The 18,144-nt window shown below is 40.7% G+C and overlaps 2 non-coding genes and 1 pseudogene across 2 annotated transcripts; 2 read left to right on the plus strand and 1 right to left on the minus strand.

Moving 5' to 3' along the window:
• Positions 1-316: 316 nt before the first annotated feature.
• LOC147932920 (small nucleolar RNA R71) lies at positions 317-423 on the plus strand. Its single transcript, XR_015576787.1, has one exon. It is a non-coding gene; the product is annotated as a small nucleolar RNA R71 (small nucleolar RNA).
• Positions 424-11,019: 10,596 nt separating this feature from the next.
• Positions 11,020-16,655, minus strand: LOC147932921 (uncharacterized; annotated as a pseudogene).
• Positions 16,000-16,106, plus strand: LOC147932922 (small nucleolar RNA R71). The gene has a single exon (XR_015576708.1). It is a non-coding gene; the product is annotated as a small nucleolar RNA R71 (small nucleolar RNA).
• Positions 16,656-18,144: the final 1,489 nt, after the last annotated feature.

Here is an 18,144-nt window from a genome sequence, read left to right on the forward strand (position 1 = left end):
CAAAACAAACCGGCCCAATTAGAATTGAGAAATTGGGGTGTTACACTTTTGTTGGCTAAGAAGGATCTTGTCAAACTTCTCATTGACCATCTTCAAGTCCTTCTTGTACTTGTCCTCTTGATCAGTTGATGATGACCTTATGGTTCTGTCATAATCCTCATTATAGTTGACATCTGAGTGAGCAAGGTTCTCAACTAACTCTCAGCCTTCTTCCACATTCTTGTTGAGGAAGTTTCCATTAGAGGTTGTGTCAAGAAGCATCCTGATCTTGGGAAGCACTCCTCTATACAATGTACTCAAGAGTGACTCATTGCTGAAGCCATGGTGAGGACACTGAGTTTAAAATCCTTTGAACCTCTCCCAAGCTTCACAAAAGCTTTCATTGTTTCTTTGAGCAAACCCAGAAATTTCATTCCTCAATCTAGTAGTAATTGCATTTGAGAAGAATTTTGCCAAGAAAGCCTTCTTGCAAGCATCCCATGTGGTTATTGCTCCAGTAGGAAGAGTCTTCTCCCAAAGGTGTGCCTTGTCTCCAGGTGAGAATGGGAAGAGTCTCAACTTGAATCCATCTTCACTCACTCCATTTATCTTTGTAAGACCACAGATTCTATCAAATTCATCAAGGTGGTCTAGAGGATCCTCCATTGGCAACCCATGGAACTTGTTGGCTTGAATCATGGAGATCAATCCACTCTTGATCTCAAAGTTGTTGTTTGGCACTGTGGGAGGCACAATACCAGCTCTTTGGTTGTGTGTTTTGGGTGCATCTCCAGCACCAATGTTCCTTGGTCTTGGAACTGCATCTTGTTGCTCCATTATGATTGGAACCTCTTGCTGTTGTTGAACTACTCTCCTTCTCTGATTTCCCAAACCCTTTTGCTTCCTATGGATGTTGTCAAGAGGCTTTTGAAGATTGTCTTTCCCCTTTGACCTTGTGTGCATAAACAGACACGAGTACAGACTCGAACAGGTACACAGTTGAGCTCAGGCTCGTGTGGGTGGTCAAGGCGACTGGGAAGTAGTGTCCAAATAGAGACGGCTTCTGACTCGATCAGGTGCTCGATCACTGCTCGGTCGAGTGGTGGTCGAGTGGTTGGTCGAGTGGGTACCTGAAACTCAAGACAACCCAGCAACAGAAGATTCGAATCCAGCAACTTCACAAGTGTATAAACGAACTTAATCTTAGACTAATATGGATCCTAAATGTCACAAAAACACACTCAAATGGGCAACGGCGCCAAATTGAAACAAGGTTTTTATATGGGTGGTGAATGATGATGAATGTATGCAATGGTGAGATATGAATGAATGGATGGTAAGGTGTTTCAATTCCCCTTATGTTGTTGCAGTATAAGAGGTGTCAATCCTATCTGAGTGTTTGTGAACAATTAAGACATGCATATGAGACTAAGTCAAGCCAAATGTAAGGATGTTTGTCACTAACAATCCTATGATGAAAATGCAAAGTGCAGAAAGTAAAACTACAAGAACTATATGCTAAATGTAAATGGAACAAAATGGTTATGACTAATATGAAGCTAGAACAGAAATAGAAACTACAATAATGAACTAATGCAAGACAATAATGAAAAGGACAATAAGTAAATGCAACATAAATGCAAATAGAATGAGACTAGAGATAAGACAGGACAACTACAAATCATAAACCAAAGTTCTGGGGAAGAACTCGAGCAAACACTCGATCGAGTGCAGGGTCGAGCTGGACTAAACGCAAAAACAGAGCAACACAATAAAAACAGAGCAATGCAAAAACGAATCAAACAACAAGCAAGCAACAGGATTAAGACTTAAAAATCAATAAACAAAGAAGGTCCTGAGGAGGGATTCATGGGCTGAACTAATCATTGTGGTTATCTAACTTGGTCAACAAATCTCAAGCAAACTTTGAGCTAATCTCTAGACATATAAATCTAAGACAAGTTCCCTCCACTCTCATGGCAAGAAACAATCAAACCTATGCATCTCTAGACTTGTTCTCACAAAGTAAAGAATCTACACAAGCAGGCATTAAGCAATACATCTCAAACCAAACAAGACCTCTAATCTCTTAGCAAGCCTAATGGTAAGCTCTAGATCTAGCCTTATCTATGCTTCTTAAACATTGGTGTGATGCCAAGATGCTTGAAATCAAACCCTACCTTCTCAGATATAGGATCAGCATTAAGAACATCTAGCCTAGAAGAGATCTACAACAATCAAGCTTGGCCAAATCAAACATACCACAAGATCAATCCAGCCTAACCCATCCCCTAGATCCTAGAGAACTACTCACAAGAACACATGATGAACAAATTCAAAAACCCAGAAATATACGAAACTTGCATCATTAGAAAGATGAAACAAAGATCTACAATATTGGAGAAAGAATCAAACTCGAATTCTCAATATTAAGAAAGTTATGGAACCAACAATATTGAAGAATTTAGCCTTTTCTCCTTGAAAACAAGTACAAGATCTAAGAAAAATAAAAGTGCAAAAGGAATAATTCCCAAAAGGGTAAAAACTAGGTTTAGAGAATATCTAAAAAGCTGGACTCTTTTGGTGGCTGCAGGTACAAGGCTTTATATAGGAGAGGGAGTGGAAGCCCTAAAAATACTAAAAGACAAAATAGTCAACGGCTCGGTCAACTCGACCTGTGCTCGGTCGAGTGGCAGGTCGAGCTGGCTTCTCTCGTGCATCCTCCACTCGGTCGAGTCCTCCTCAGCACACGGTCGAGTGTCTGGTCGAGTGTGCGGTCGAGTTGGACTCCGGACCTTGGTTCTTCAGCCTTAACTCTCTTGCTTTTCCTTCATGATTGCTTCACTTCTCCTCAGCATTGCTTCCATGCTCTTTAAGCTCCAAAATCACCTGATTATGCATGAAAAGATGCAAATGCAATGCAACTAAACTCTAATGCATGATTAGTCCTAAAGCTATGCAATAATGGTGAAAATGGCTAGCAAAAGATGCAAAAGATGTAAATATACTAATGGAAAACATGGTAAAATATATGAACATCCCTGTCCGAGGTTTATATTATTGATTGCTTGCTTGTTAGATACTATTGTTGCATGAATAGTAGATTGTGCATGTTAGTATAGTAGCGTACTTGATGATTCCCAAAGGACATACGCTAGTAGTGTGTGCATAGTGGTTAATCCCTACATATGAACGGTACAAAGACTCGGAGATGACGGGGTCGCAACCTATGGTCGAGTGCTGCATGACGATGTAGCCTTAGTTACCACCACTATATGGAACTCGGAACGAGTGATGTTCTGTACTTGTTTAGCCTTTGTGGCTACTTGTATAGGTGTTCACGAATGATGGGAAGAGAAGGTCAATACGCAGTGCCCTAGGTGAATTGATTGAGTAGACCATTGCATGCATATTTAATTATATTGTTTGCGTATACTCGTTGTAGTATACTTTGTTTGTTGTTTGCATTGCTTGCTGCGTGTTGATTGTTATTTTGAGTTTTTGGGGATGGGATTGATTACATGTTTAGGGGAGCCCGAATTCACTGAGCGATTAGCGCTCATCCCTCACTCTCTTTTGCATGTAACCTTAGTGGGAGACCTTAGGGGTTCAAAGGACGTTAGGCCAACTGGTGTAGATTTCCTTGCCTTTGTAAGATAGATTTTGTGTATACTACGTATTACTCGATTTAACATTATCAATAAAGCGTTGTTTTTCTAAAACCCCGTGTCTCCCAATGATATTTATTAGTCTAGTACGGACTAATCACAACTTGCGCATCGCGGTACGGGTTGCAAAGCCTTAGGCCATGATACGCGAGGAACAGGCATCTGTGGTTGGACGGCTTGGGCGATCGGATGCATTCCGGGAACCTCGGTCGGCCGGCTGCGGACGTCCTTACGTGATGCTCATGGTCTGTTGTTGGCCTAGAACGGGTCCGGGGTGTTACAAGAGTGGTATCAGAGCATGGTTCGTCATGCTTACAGGACGCACAGTTTTCAAACGTTTTACCGAGTAAATGAGTCGCAAAGGCAAATTAGGAAACCGGTACGTCCTTCAGTAGTTAGGTATATAAGATAGGATGGGTTAGGTTTTACCCTTGGATGTTGACTGCGGATGTCCTTTCAGAAGGTTGAAGAAGGACGACTATGGGGACTAGGCTCAGTGGAAAAATTAGATACTTCCGTTAAGCCATTGGAAGAATGGATGGATGATCAAGAGTTAGGGCCAAGTAATATGATAGACCAAGGACTTGATGAGTTGAAATTTGGAGAAAGCCGGTCACTGGAATCATCATACAACCTTATGATGAATTCTTCGATAAAGGCAAATACACGACCTAGTGTATCAAGGTTATCTCAGTTCCTGGAGATTGCAATGATAATGAAGGAGTTGGGAACAAATTATTTTAAAGGAGGAAGGAGCACATTCGCAGTTGGTTCATGGATACAAAGCCTAGAGGAGAACTTTTCCGTAACAAGATGCCCGCAGGAGTATAAGAAGGACATTGCCGTATACCATTTGAAGAAAGATGCAGCTAATTGGTGGACGAACTTAGAGAAACAGTACGGAAACAGGGAGCCAACGTGGGAAGACTTTAGAAGAGAGTTCGAGACAAAGTATTTTCCACAAGAAGTAAGAGAGAGTTAGAAGCCAAATTTTTGGAACTATAACAAGCCGAGAGAAGTGTACGGAAATACGAAGCAAAATTTTCGATCCCCGGCAACAGGGCCAAATTGATGTAGTAACTTTCAGTATCAATTATTGTCAATCCACAATTTGCAATCAATCAACACACCAAGAATACACAAAATGCTTAATCTATTCTTAATCAAGTAAAAGTTCTTATGCCACTACTTATCTATCAAAATGACTCAAATAAAGCTAACAAGAAAATGCAAACTCAAGGCAAACCAAACTCAAATAGCAATAATACTGAAATTTAAGAATTAACAAGAGAACCTTGGGCAAGGTAATTGTCTTGGGAGATAGCTAATCAATCCTAGATGTCTAAGTAACAATCAATAACAATCCTATGGCTAGAACACTAATGCAAATCAATTCATTTCCATGATAGAGATCTATGCTAGTCAAATGATAATCAACAATTTCCAAAGGTAATCACAAGACAAGCATGCATTAAGAACAAGTTCAAATACCACTAAGCACCCTAATCATCAATTTCCATTGGCTAGGAATGCAAAGCTCTTAAAAAGTTTGGTTCAGGAATTTCATCAAACACCTTATGGGCATGGAAATCCTAAAGTCTAGATTTAAGCTTGATCAAGGCTATCTAGCAATATTATCACTAATCAAGATAGGAAATGCATAAGATAAACCCTAGACATCAAAGATCAACCATCTATCTCCCTAACCTACCAAGCCCAAAGTTCTTAAAAGATCTACTCACTAATCACCATGATCACACAAAGGAAAGAGGTTTGTCTTTGTGAAATCATAATAAAAGCTTGTAGATTAAGAGATTTGAAAGAGAAATTGCTATTAAAAACTGGGAAATCAACCAAAGATTCAATAAACCTAGAGTAAACAAGCTTAAGAACCCTAAGTGGCTGCTAAAACAATAGATAAGATAAGAGATAATACTTCTTAATAGGTTTAGAGTATTTACAGTAAAGTAGAAGAGAACCTAGGTCAACCCAAAAACAAACTGGGTCAAACCCGGTTCAAGAATAAAACAAGTGAGGTGCTGGCTCCATCGGCCATGGCTTGGCCGAGTGGTGCGGCCGCGTGTGCTTGATCGGTCTAGGTTTGGCCGCGTCGCCTGGCCGCGTCGCCTGGCCGCGTCGCCTGGCCGCGTGTGTCTTCGCACCCTCAGCCACTTAAGCTCCATCGGCCATGACTTTGCCGGGTGGGGAAGTCGCCTGGCCTTGATCGGGGAGATCTTGACCGAGTGGGATGGCCGCGTGTGTCTTCGCACCTTAGCACACTCGAACTCCATCGGTTGAACTTTTGCCGGGTGGGGAAGTCGCGTGGCCTTGATCGGGGAGATCTTGACCGAGTGGGATGGCCGCGTGTGTCTTCGCACCTTGACCTTTCCATCTCCACTCTTCTTTGCTTCTTTGCATTAAAACAAGACCAAATGCTCCAAATGTGTAGAGATCACTCCAAGAACCTGAAAGATGGCAAACTAGATGCAAATGCTCCTAAAACAACCTAGAATGACAAGATTATGCAACAAAACTATGCAAGAACAAGGCTTAAAACCCAACAAAAACACAAGATATCAACTCCCCAAACTTACCTTTTGCTGGTCCTCAAGCAAGAACCAAACAAAAAGTGAGAGAAGTTTAAAAAAAAAAAGGGATTCAGAACCTAAAGGCATGAGATAAAGGATTCAAACCAAAGTCCTTAGATGCAGTTCAATGGTGCTAAGATCAATCAAAGTCCTTACAAATATTTTTCTAAGCTTAACACAATGCATCACTCTAGTTCATCTTCTATCTATTGGCAAAGACTTGCAATCCTATTCAACATCTCTTTCACATTCATTAAAATGTTTGGTGTGATCTTGCAAATGGAAAATAAATCAAGCTCAATTGGTATAAGGGAAAGGCTGTTTATAAAGTGGTTGGAATTGGTGTTTTTGGGTGGTTAACTCTCAAACAAAGAGGAATGCTAGACAGTCATGAAATCTATCTAACACTGAGAATAATTTGGGCATACAAAGCTTAGCTCTTGATGTTCTACCCACCTAGAAGCTTTTCTACCCTTTTTCTCATCTTACTTATCTTCCTTTCAAACCCAAAAACTCAACCTTATTCAACGTAACCCCTTTTCCTTCTTTACTCAAGGTCTTATTTCTTTATTTTTATTGAATCTCTAAGGTTGTTCTTGCTTTACACACTAGCTCATTTTCCTTCTTATTCATTCTTTGCTATACTCCCAATCTTGTTTGAATTTCCTTTACTCTTTTCATTTTGATTCTAGGAGACTATAGCAATACTTTCTATCCCTTTTCTTTGAGACTTAGAGCTTATAATTAACTTAACCTTAGAGATTTTTCTTTTCTTTTGACCAAGTAAACCTTTATTTCCCTTCTTATTCTCTCTTGTCCCCAAACTTGAACCCAAATCAACATTCTAACCACCTATTTCTTTCAAAACCAGTCTTATTACTCTCAAGAGCCAGTTCTTTGTCATTCTCAATACTCTCAAGATTTCACAACCTATAGCATTATCAAGAAAAGGCCTCACTCAACAAATCAATATAAGGCTTGAAAGAAAAGGCTGGGGTTCAAAGGTATGGCAAGAGGTTGGGTTAAACAAAATAGAGTGGCAAATAGAGATAGTTAACCCAAATGAAAGTTCCATGAGCTAGCATTCATAGTCCATATGCAAGATAATTTAAAGATCAAATTAAAGTCCAAATAATATAGAGATGCAGCATTGATCAAGCAAGCTTTACACTAGAAGAAAATGCTTTCAAGTGACACAATGCTTTTAAGCCTAGATTCTTCATTTTTTTCCAAAGATTAATCAAGCACCAATGAACTATAAATGAGGGCTGTGGGTTCAATCCTAAAACTCTACCTTTACAAGGCAATTTCATCAATATCCCCAAATGCATATGCATACTAAATGCTTCTAGACTCAATCCTAAACACAAGAATGAATATGCAAAGCTACATGCATTTTTTTTTTGGTTTTTAAATTTTTCAAATTTTTTTTTTTTTTGATTTTTTCTCAAAACATAGCTATTAACAATGCAACACACAAAATGAAAATCAAAATAAAATACCATGTTAGATGGTTAGTCCCTCTCCCAAACTTAATTCACAAAGTCTCTGTGTGAGGAAAGCTGAGAAAGAGACTAACAGAACTAAAATAAAAAAATTGAACATAAGCAAAGGACTCTATGTACAAGGACTTGGAGTGTACCTCTAGTTCATGGAGAAGTCAAGAGAGTAGGAGGAGTTGCTAGTGCATGGTGTTGGAGATTTCTCTGCTCTTCTCTTCCTCCTTTGTCTTCTCTCATATGCTGAAGCTCTTGGTGGGTCATAGAAACCAATGGCAGTACTAGGTTCACCATGGAATGAGTGTCTCTCCATTTCATCCTCAACTTCATCTTCTTGTTCTTCTCTTGAGTCCACAACAACTTCAGGGTTTGGATTGGAGGTACTTGCAATGGCTTGTTTAGCTTCCACATTCTTCAATCTTTTGTGCATACTCTTCATTCCCTTTACCAACTTCTTGATGTTTTTCCCTTGCCAGTTAGCCAAACGCTGGAGAAGATGGATGTGGCTGTGTGCTGCTCTAAGAGACTTGCTTGTAGTGGCCTCTTCAAATGCTTGGAAGGCATACCTAGCACTACCATAGACTGGACTAGGAGGAGCTTCTTGTTGATCATCCTCAGCTTGACTTCTCTCCTTGGTTAAAGTTGTTGTTGGAATCACTGGCCCATCATCCTTAAAGGAGTAGAGGAAGTCATCTTGTATTTGGCAGCATATTCCAAACATGGCATAGAGAGATGTGACATCCTTTTGAGGGGAGCAAGAGCCTCTTCTTCCTAAAGCTTGAGAAAATGTACCCATAGTAGACATAGAACCCCTTCTCAGTTTGGCCATCCAAATAAGTTGTCTTTTTGAGGTAGACTGGATCAATCCTTGCAATATCATGATCAAACTCTCCTAGCTGAACCCCCTTTGCTTGTAAGATGGGGGTAACAAGACCACCCATACTTAGAATTGGTGTCTTATCACTTGTTGTCCAAACCCAACTTTTGTAGTGGAGCATTTGATGGAGGAAGACAGCAGCAACACATGTGTTTTCGGCATTGGAAAATGGCTGGTTCCCTCCTTCATAGGTCCTTATGAAAGGTTGCAGCCCTGCTAGAAGACAACCAAGTTCATTTGCCTGAACACCTCCAGCCTCTCTCCTTGCAAAAAGAGTGTGAGAGAGAACCTTGTGAGCATATCTCACTGTAGGATGCTGGATGCTTGAGTTCTTCAGCTGACCAGGTTTGTACTTTCCCACTCCAATATCTTGCCAAAAAGAACGGAACTCCCTTGGGTTGATGTTGTATTCCAACCTTGTTCCTGGTGGAAACCCATAGATAGCCCCTAATTCTCCAAAAGTCATCTTGTAGTGCTTCCCTTGAACCTTAAACTCAAAATGCCCAAGATCATTAGCTTCCCCTACCATCTCATTCTCATAATAAGTCACTGACAAGGATGCAAGGAACTCTCTTGTTGGCTCAACATAGGTGGGAAAAGCCATATTGAAGAACTGTCCTAATCCCAAAGTTGTGAAGATAGTCTGCATGTCTTCAAGGAGGCCAGCATTGTGAAGGAACTCATGATCTGGGTATCTAGTTGGAGCAAACTTAATTTGCTTAAGGCGCTGCATCAGTTGGGAGTAGGTGGGCTTCTTCTCAAGTTTCTTGCTCTGCTTTTCCTTAGCAGCTGGAGGTGGTAGAAGGTCAGAGTCTCTCTCACTCATACCCCTTTCCTCTGAATCATTATCCTCAATCACAGGCTCCTTACTTTTCTTCTTGCTTGCTGAAGCATTTTGAGTAACAAGTAAAGACTTAGATGGATTTGCCTTTTTCTTTTTCTTCTCAACAACCCTTTCTACTGGCTCCTTTGTCTTAGTTTGTTTGTCTCCAGGGTTCAAGTTGGTTCTAGCCATTTTTTTTAGCAAATATACAAAAACACTTGAAAAATATTAGTAAGGCTCACTAGGAGCCACAATTTGAAGCCACAGCTAACAAGTGCCTAGTATTTAAGAGATAAATCAATATAATTAGACCAAGGAACAAAAGAGAACCACTTAGATACAAATTTCACAATCTGACTCAATAATACTTCTCAAATTTTTTGATAAACTCAATAAACCACTAAACATGATCAATTGGCCTCCAAAATTGCTAGTCTCTTCCAAGATGCTTAATTGAACAATAAACAAGGTAAATAAACAATAAAATTTAAATTTCCCCAAAATTTTTGATTTTAACAATTTCTCAAGAACCCTAAATGCTCATAAATCAAAATTTTCGAAATTAAACACCAAACATAACAATTCAAACGAAATTGTAACCAACTAACATCAATATCAAGTTAAACAACCCTAAATCAAGGCATAAATAACTGGCTGGCCGATTCTAGCACATATTGGGTTTAAACTTGAATGAGGGAAAAGGAGAAATAGAATGTTTTACCTTGCAACCGATGAGTAGTGAACCAAAACTAATAGTTGAGGCCAGAAATAATTAAAAGAGCTTGAAAAACCGAAACTAACACACCAAAAATCTTTGAAAACGATCGAGAGATGAGAGAGATGCAAAGGTTTTAGTGTTCTAAGGGTTTCTTCAAATCGACAAGGTGAGAAGAGAGAAGAAGATTTCGGGTTTTGGGGGAGTTGAGAGAAGGAACAAACCGGCCAGGATCAAGTTAAAAATTGAGGAATCATTAGGATTGAACCGATGGTCATGGCCGATGGTTAGCACGCGGGGGCGCTTTGGCCGCGTCGCCTAGCCGCGTGTGCCTTCGCACCAAAGACCAACAATTCGTGTTGATTCTCACTCGGCTTCATTTTGGCCGATGGTCGTGGCCGATATTCCTCACGCGGGGACATTTTGACCGCGTCACCAGGCTGCGTGTGCCTTCGCACCAAAAACCAACATTTTCGTTTGATCCTCAATCGGCCCCGTTTCGACCGCGTGTCGTGGCCGGTCGTCCTCACGCGGGGACTTTTTGACCGCGTCTCCAGGATGCGTGTGCCTTCGCACTTTAAACCAGTTGGCTAACGCGGGTACAGCTGAGCCGATGGCTATGGCCGATGATCCTCACGCGGTGATGGTTTGGCCGTGTCTCATGACCGGTTGAAATTGGCCGCTTACCCTATCTGTTCAACACCAAGTTCACACAAGTCTCCCAAACTTTCCAATGCTCAATACTCAAAAACACAAAACCTTAAACACACATACTAAAAGAAATGTAAAAGATATGCACAAAAGGATACCATGGGAATGCCTCCCAAGTGCGCTTGTTTTACGTCTCTTAGCTTGACGTTACCGCACCGCTTAGGCGTCTTGAGGTTCTGAGAGAGAGACAGTTGTTCCCTCCTTAATAAAATCATTTGCCAAGTAGTGCTTCAACCTCTGTCCATTAACCACAAACTCTTTTCCAGCCTTGTTCAGCAACACAAAGGCTCCATAAGGTCTAACTTCCTTGATCTTGAATGGTCCAGACCAGCGGGACTTGAGCTTTCCCGGGAATAGCTTCAAGCGGGAATTGAACAGCAACACCAAATCTCCTTCCTTGAAAACCCTTGGAAGAATTCTCTTGTCATGGAATGCTTTTGTCCTCTCCTTGTAGATCTTTGAACTCTCATAGGCATCAAGGCGGATTTCCTCTAACTCAATCAATTGTACCAAGCGTTTCTCATGAGCACTCTTGATATCAAAGTTAAGAAGCTTGACTGCCCACATTGCCTTATATTCTAACTCAACTGGCAGATGACAAGACTTTCCATAGAGAAGGTTGAATGGAGTTGTTCCAATTGGTGTCTTGTAGGCAGTTCTATATGCCCAAAGAGCATCATCCAGCTTCTTTGCCCAATCCTTCCTTGTGATACCAACTGTTTTCTCAAGAATAGACTTGATTTCTCTGTTTGAAATCTCAACCTGACCACTAGTTTGGGGATGGTAAGGTGTAGCAACTTTATGCTTCACTCCATGCTTCTTGAGAAGACTCTCAAAGACCTTGTTGATAAAGTGTTTCCCTCCATCGCTAATGACCACTCTTGGAATACCAAACCTTGGGAAGATGATTGTCTTGAATAAATTCAACACTACCTTTGTATCATTGGTAGGACTAGCTATGGCTTCAACCCATTTAGAGACATAATCAACAGCCACAAGTATGTAATTGTTACCAAAGGAAGAAGGAAATGGTCCCATGAAGTCAATACCCCATACATCAAACACTTCAACCTCTAAAATAGGATTTTGTGGCATTTCATTTCTCCTGCTGATATTGCCTCTTCTTTGACATGAATCACACTTGGAGATGATCTCTTGTGTGTCTTTGAATATAGTAGGCCACCACAAACCAGCTTGAAGAATCTTTGTGACTGTCTTGAATGTAGCAAAGTGACCTCCATAGGCTGCTCCATGACATAGTTCTACTAACCCTTCTATCTCCTCCTTGGCAACACATCTCCTATAAATCTTGTCTTTACAAAGAGTGTAGAGGTATGGTGCATCCCAATAGTAGTTGTTGATGTCTTTGAAGAACTTTTTTCTATCATAACCAACCAAATTTGGTGGCTCAATCCCACAAGCAAGGTAGTTAACATAATCAGCATACCAAGGACCATTCTCTTCCAACCTCATGACTTCTCCAAGCTTTTTCCAGGTCTCATTAGTCTTGTCAAGGAGTTGAATTGCCATGATCTGCTCTTCAGGAAGTGCATCATTGATTGGAATCTCATTGTCAATCCTTAATCTTGATAGATGATCAGCTACTCCATTCTCAATGCCCTTCTTATCTTTAATCTCCAAATCAAACTCTTGAAGTAGCAATATCCATCTCAACAGCCTTGGTTTAGCATCCTTCTTTGCTAAGAGATATTTCAATGCTGCATGATCAGTGTGAACAACCACTTTTGAACCCACCAAGTATTGCCTAAACTTCTCAAATGCAAAGACAATAGCTAGGAGCTCTTTTTCTGTTTTAGCATACTTGACTTGAGCTTCATCCAAGGTTCTACTTGCATAGTATATAACATGAAGCTTCTTATCTTTTCTTTGACCAAGCACAGCTCCAACTGCATAGTCACTAGCATCACACATGATTTCAAATGGCAAATTCCAATCTGGGGCTTGAACTATTGGAGCACTAATTAACTCTTCTTTTATCTTCTTGAAAGCTTGAAGACACTCCTCATTGAACTCAAACTCGACTTCCTTACACAACAGCCTTGTAAGAGGTTTAGCAATCTTTGAGAAGTCTTTAATGAACCTCCTATAGAACCCAGCATGGCCCAAAAAGCTTCTTATTCCCTTGACTGAATTTGGAGGTGCTAGATTGGTCATCACATCAATCTTAGCTCTATCAACTTCAATGCCTTTCTCAGAGATCTTATGACCCAAAACAATCCCTTCCTTCACCATGAAGTGACATTTCTCCCAATTCAAGACCAAATTTGTTTTCTCACACCTTCTTAAGACCCTGCACAAATTAGAAAGACAACCAGAAAAAAGAATCTCCATAGACGGAGAAGTCATCCATGAAAACCTCCACAACATCCTCAATTAGATCAGAAAAAAATTGACATCATGCATCTTTGGAATGTAGCTGGAGCATTACACAATCCAAATGGCATCCTTCTATAAGCAAAAGTACCATAAGGACATGTGAAAGTAGTCTTTTCTTGATCATTTGGATGTATGGGGATTTGAAAGAAACCAGAATAACCATCAAGAAAGCAATAATGAGTATGACTAGCAAGCCTCTCTAGCCTTTGATCAATGAATGGTAAAGGAAAATGATCTTTCCTAGATGCAGCATTGAGTCTCCTATAATCAATACACATTCTATGACCAGTTATAGTTCTTGTAGAAATCAACTCATCTTTATCATTCTTAACAACTGTAACTCCTCCTTTCTTTGGTACCACATGTACAGGAGAAACCCATGTACTATCCGATATGGGATATATGATACCAGCATCAAGGAGTTTAAGAATCTCTTTCCTCACCACATCCCTTAAGTTAGGGTTTAACCTTCTTTGTGGTTCAATGGAAGTCATTGATTCATCATCTAAATGAATCCTATGCATGCAAAGAGTTTCAGAATTCCCTTTTATGTCATCAAGTGAATAACCAATAGCTCTCCTAAACTTTTTCAATTCACCTAGAAGAGTAACAGTTTCATGTTCACTAAGCTCCTCATTGATAATGACAGTGTAAGTAGAGTTTTTACCTAGGAAAGCATACCTTAGCCCCTTAGGGAGTGGTTTGAGTTCAATCTTGGGTGCCTTAAGCTCACTCCAATCCTCATTCGAATTTACCTCAACTGAACACACCACTTGCTTTTTCAACTTAAGGAAGCTTTCACCATCATTAGAAGGCTTGTGAGAGTCAAGAATCTTTTCATATCCTTCACTATCCTCCTTTAGTAACCCAAACTCTCCTTGTTTAACTGTCAAGGTGCTTTGGAGCTCATCTTCTATAGCCAATTCCTCCAAAAGCTCATCAGCTAAATCTTCCATTTTCTCAATATAGAACACTTGACCGCCAATTGTAGGCTTCCTCATCACTTTGTTGATGTCAAAAGTCAAAGCTTCCTTTCCCAAATTCAACTGTATCTTCCCACCTTTCACATCAATCATTGTTCCAGCAGTCCTTAGGAATGGTCTCCCCAAGATGAGTGGATCCTTTGGTTCTTCATCCATTTCAAGAACAACAAAGTCAGTTGGGATCTCAAAATGTCCAATTATCACTGGTAGATCTTCAAGCACTCCAACAGGGGTTCTAATTGATCTATCAGCAAGAACTAGGGTGATCATACACTGCTTGTAATGAGTGAAACCCAATCTTTTTCCAACTGAGAGAGGCATCAAGCTCACACTAGACCCCAGATCACATAAACAATGGCTAAAAGATAGAGGTCCCAATGTGCAAGGGAGAGTGAAGCTACCAGGATCTTCAAGCTTCTTTGCTACTACCTTGTTTTGAATAATAGCACTGCACTCATGAGTCAAGATAACCATTCCTTGCAGAGCTTTCTTCTTCTCCAAAACTGCATCCTTGAGGAACTTGCTGTAAGAGGGGTTCAACAAGAATGCATCAATGATAGGCATTGTGATAGCAACATCCTTCATTTATGCATCAAACATGGCTCTATACTTGTCCACTTGTTGCTTCTTGAACCTTCCAGGAAATGGCAGCCTTGGTTCATAGGGTGGAGGCACAAACAGAGTTTCTTTGGCAACACCTTTACTTTTCTTGGAAATTTCATCAATGGTCTTGTCTTGCTTAGGCTCCTCAACCACTTTACTCTTTCCTTTGTCAACCACAACTCCTTCAGCTTCTTTATCTTTACCCAAATCCTTCAATATCAGCTCATCTTCATCATCAATCTCAACCACTACCTCCCCTCCTTTAGGCTCAATGTCCCTATTGAGCTCATTTGTTGGTAGTTGCTTGCCACTCCTCAACATTATGGCGTTGACAAACTCCTTTGGTTTTGGTTCTGGTTTTCCTGTTAAGGAACCCATTTGTCTAGTAGAGGATGAGGAAGCTTGTCCTTGGACTTGATTTTGCAACCTTTCAAACTTAGCATTCAACTCACCATATACATTGTCAACCTTGTGGTGTATGGCCTTCATTTGTGTAGCAAGTTCAATGGCTCCTCTCCCTTGTCCTTCTAGGAGTTGTCTAAGTAGAGCATTTGTGTCATATACTTGACCTTGAGGCTGTGGTGCATGCATTTGTTGTTGAGGTTGGGAATAGCTTTGAGGCTTTGCTTGGTAATTTCCTTGAGGCTTTTGTTGATAATTGGGTTGAGAAGGAAAACCAGGTGGTTTTTGTGGTGGATAAGACTGATCTTGTGGGTTCTCCACATTGGTGCTGTGGTAAGAGAGGTTAGGATGGTTGCGGTAATTGGGATTGAACTTGTTATACACTTGTCCACCCACATAGTTGACCTCTTCTTGTCCCTCAACATAAGCTTCCATTCCCTCTTGATATCCTTGATACACATCACTTTCGGTTACAAAATGGACTGGCTTTTGAGTGGCAAGAATCATCTTATCCATCTTCTCATTCAATGCTTTGATCTCCTTGCGGTGATGCTCATTCATGTCAGAGTTGTCTCTTGGAGTTATATCATAATCCTCCCCATAGTTACCATCACTTTGAGCAAGATTCTCCACCAAAGTCATACCAACATCAACATCTTGACCAAGGAAGTTTCCATTACTTGCTGTGTCAAGCAACATTCTTATCTTTGGTAGCACTCCTCTGTACAATGTGCTAAGAAGAGACTCTTTGGAGAAACCATGATGAGGACATTGCATAGTATAGCCCTTGAATCTCTCCCATGCTTCACAAAAACTCTCATTTCCCTTTTGTGCAAAGTTTGATATCTCATTTCTCAACCTTGCTGTTCTTGTAGTGGAGAAGAACTTGGAGAGGAAGGCTCTCTTGCATTGATCCCACGAAGTAATGGATCCCACTGGTAGGTTCTTCTCCCATGTCCTAGCTCTATCTCTAAGAGAAAACGGAAAGAGGCGGAGTTTGAATGCATCGTCTGAGATACCATTGATTTTAATTGTCCCACACATCATATCAAACTGATCCAAGTGATCAAGAGGGTCCTCCATTGGCAGACCATGGAACTTTGAGCTTTGCACCTTGTTGATAAGGCTAGATTTGATTTCGTAGTTGTTGTTCTCAACAGCGGGTGCTCTGATTCCTTGGCGGTTCCCATGAATGTTCGGCTGATCAAAGGCTCCAATGACTCGAGGTTGTCTTGGAGGATGGATAGGAGCTTGGTTTTGGTTGGGCTGCTCATTTCCATTATGAGCAGCGGCTGGAGGAGGGTTGTTGTCCATGGCTTGGCGGGCTAAATGGCGGTTCTCTCGTTCAAGTAAGTGAATGTCGTCCACAGGCGGAAACAAGTTGGCTAGGCCGTGGCTCCTCAAGTTCATACAACCTGAAAAGCAAAGACAACCCACCAATCCAATCCAAGTAACAAACAGTGCAAAGTAAATGAATAGTCTCAAGCAAAGTTGAAATCCTAATGGTTAATTAAAATGCAAACGGGCAACGGCGCCAAATTGATGTAGTAACTTTCAGTATCAATTATTATCAATCCACAATTTGCAATCAATCAACACACCAAGAATACACAAAATGCTTAATCTATTCTTAATCAAGTAAAAGTTCTTATGCCACTACTTATCTATCAAAATGACTCAAATAAAGCTAACAAGAAAATGCAAACTCAAGGCAAACCAAACTCAAATAGCAATAATACTGAAATTTAAGAATTAACAAGAGAACCTTGGGCAAGGTAATTGACTTGGGAGATAGCTAATCAATCCTAGATGTCTAAGTAACAATCAAGAACAATCCTATGGCTTGAACACTAATGCAAATCAATTCATTTCCATGATAGAGATCCTATGCTAGTCAAATGATAATCAACAATTTCCAAAGGTAATCACAAGACAAGCATGCATTAAGAACAAGTTCAAATACCACTAAGCACCCTAATCATCAATTTCCATTGGCTAGGAATGCAAAGCTCTTAAAAAGTTTGGTTCAGGAATTTCATCAAACACCTTATGGGCATGGAAATCCTAAAGTCTAGATTTAAGCTTGATCAAGGCTATCTAGCAATATTATCACTAATCAAGATAGGAAATGCATAAGATAAACCCTAGACATCAAAGATCAACCATCTATCTCCCTAATCTACCAAGCCCAAAGTTCTTAAAAGATCTACTCACTAATCACCATGATCACACAAAGGAAAGAGGTTTGTCTTTGTGAAATCATAATAAAAGCTTGTAGATTAAGAGATTTGAAAGAGAAATTGCTATTAAAAACTGGGAAATCAACCAAAGATTCAATAAACCTAGAGTAAACAAGCTTAAGAACCCTAAGTGGCTGCTAAAACAATAGATAAGATAAGAGATAATACTTCTTAATAGGTTTAGAGTATTTATAGTAAAGTAGAAGAGAACCTAGGTCAACCCAAAAACAAATTGGGTCAAACCCGGTTCAAGAATAAAACAAGTGAGGTGCTGGCTCCATCGGCCATGGCTTGGCCGAGTGGTGCGGCCGCGTGTGCTTGATCGGTCTAGGTTTGGCCGCGTCGCCTGGCCGCGTGTGTCTTCGCACCCTCAGCCACTTAAGCTCCATCGGCCATGACTTGGCCGGGTGGGGAAGTCGCGTGGCCTTGATCGGGGAGATCTTGACCGAGTGGGATGGCCGCGTGTGTCTTTGCACCTTAGCACACTCGAACTCCATCGGTTGAACTTTGGCCGGGTGGGGAAGTCGCGTGGCCTTGATCGGGGAGATCTTGACCGAGTGGGATGGCCGCGTGTGTTTTCGCACCTTGACCTTTCCATCTCCACTCTTCTTTGCTTCTTTGCATTAAAACAAGCCCAAATGCTCCAAATGTGTAGAGAT

Source organism: Camelina sativa, chromosome 12 (assembly GCF_030686135.1).
Source record: "Camelina sativa cultivar CO46 ecotype springtype chromosome 12, ASM3068613v1".
NCBI lineage: Eukaryota > Viridiplantae > Streptophyta > Magnoliopsida > Brassicales > Brassicaceae > Camelina > Camelina sativa.